The sequence below is a fragment of the Adiantum capillus-veneris genome, chromosome 3, assembly GCF_014529385.1.
Source record: "Adiantum capillus-veneris isolate H3 chromosome 3, ASM1452938v2, whole genome shotgun sequence".
NCBI classification, from domain to species: domain Eukaryota; kingdom Viridiplantae; phylum Streptophyta; class Polypodiopsida; order Polypodiales; family Pteridaceae; genus Adiantum; species Adiantum capillus-veneris.
The window spans coordinates 129,625,785-129,628,119 of NC_140933.1; positions in this window are offsets into that span (position 1 = coordinate 129,625,785).

Genomic DNA, 2,335 nt, shown 5'->3' on the forward strand with positions numbered 1-2,335 from the left:
AGTCACAGACCGGAAGGGGGATACTATGCAAGTTCAGGGTGAAATGGCTAGGATGATAAAGCATTTATGCAAAATCATTGGCCAGCCAGAGACCCACTCTCAAGAAGTGGATGAGGCCAAAGCAATCTTGCTTGGGAGTATCAATAGGAAAATACACCAACTAGAAGCCAATCGTCTTGAGCTGGCCTTCTTGAAAGATGAGTGCAGGCTTGTGCTACATGCTCTCTGCAAGGGAAATCCCCTGGCTGTGGGACGGTTTGACCTGTGAATTTTTCAAGGATTTCTGGGATGACCTTAAGGGCCCGATGACAAATATGGCTAACCAAGCTTTTGTCAAGGGGTGGTTGGATCCTTCTATGAAAAGAAGGCTCATTAAGCCTATCCCTAAGAAGGTGTCTTGCTTGCATCTTAAACATTGGCACCCTATAACTATGATGTGTATGGCCAAAGAAATCGTCAACAAAGCAGTTTCTCTTAGAATTTCTCCCCTCCTGGATAGGGTAACATCTCCGCATCAGCACGGGTTCATTAAAGGGAGGTTGATATATGACAATATCTTGGCAGCAATGGCTGGCCTTGAGTATGCAGCCTTCACAAAGGAGGACTACATCTTGCTTCAGCTCTCGATTTGGACAAGGCATATGATAGGATGATGTGGTCCTTCTTGAAGATGTCATGAAAGCTCTAGGCTTTGGGCCTTGCCTATGTTGTCTTGTTCACACTCTTGCCACAGGTGGGCAATATGAGCTCTTGTTCAATGAAAGAATTGTGGCTCCTTTGAAGCTAGGACATTAGGAAGGGAATGGGATCTAAGGGGGCCTCTTTATTTGCCATGGGATTAAAAAGGAGATTATGGAAGGGGCAAATGGGTGGATGCCATGTGGACTAAAATGGTGGGTATGACAGGGCCTTAAACTAAGTGGTCAATCTTGTACTTTTTTATAAAGTATAAAGAGAAAATATCTTATAAATTTAAAAAACTAAACTTTTCTTTAAATAGTTGAGTAAAAACCAATCCTTTCTCCCTCTAACTGTTGTCAGTTTCTCCCCCCCTCTCTCCTAAAATGGGGTCCCTCCAAAACTGTGATGATCATTCCTTCCCTCTCTCTCTCTCTCTCTCTCTCTCTCTCTCTCTATTGTACCATCTCTCACTTCTCTTCACTTCACCTTGCAAGATTTGCTTCTCTTTCCTTTCTTTCAGTTTTCCATCCCAAAAGCTCTGTAGAGCAGAAGTTTGAACCTCCTTTCCCACCTCAAGCTTACTACATTCTCCCCAAGCTTGCTGCATTCTCCTCAAGCTGAAGTTCTCCATTTCTCCATGAGCCTCACTAAACACCTCTACCTAAAGCTGAAGATCTGCAGCATATCCTTCTACTAGATCGTCCCTCTTTCTTTCCTCAACAGGTTTCTTTCTCCTTCTCCATTAATCTCTCTATTTCCCTCTCAAGCTTTGCAACATTATCTTCCCCATTAAGCCAACTGGCATCCTTCGTCTTTGTGTACCATCAAGAATATTGCTCTTTATATAGGTGAGAACATGGATGTGCAATGTCTAATCATAAGTGTTTGTATGTAGGTTGTGCCACTATTCCCCATGGCATCATTAGGTACTTGATGACCTAAGAGTGTCATTGACTCCATTTCATGCATCATTGTATAGACGACAGTGGATGTTGGGTGACAATGGAGTTCAAACGGTTGATGTGGGTGAAAATGCAGCCCAGCTCAAGAGGTGCACACACGGTCTCAAGGAGACAAATGGCTTCTCAAGCACACCATTGGAAGGGAAGGATCATGGAGTTCAAGCAAACCCATGATGGCAAGCGACTTGCAAAGGTGCAGCATGTGTATGTTGCTTCAATTCAAGCTAGAGACAGCAGTGGCTCCATTGAGGTTTCCTGCAAACTATAATTTCACTCCTCTGTCAAGTTTTTAGATTGTATATTTTGTATTTTTTCCGTATATATTGCTTTGATGTCTATAAGGTTTTCATTGCTTGTTCATGTTTGCTTATGTTTTCCATCCGATTTTGTAGAGTGGGAGCCAATAGAGTCCTTCACAGGAAATTTTTGAGGCCATCCATGTTGACCTTGGCAAGCTGCTCTATGCTAGTTTTCCATCCGTGGAGCTTGTTACTTATGTAACGCCTAGGAAAACTGGGTATGGTAATATTTTTACGGTTCACCCACCAACATTGCAAAGTATGGAATGGCCTAAGCCAGATAGTGCCTTGATCACGACAACCAAAAGGAGAATTGAGGTGGATGTACATTCAGTAATGAAGTGCGCCTATGGTTCCCACAAGCTTCCCTAACTTGGTTTATGTCCCTTCATG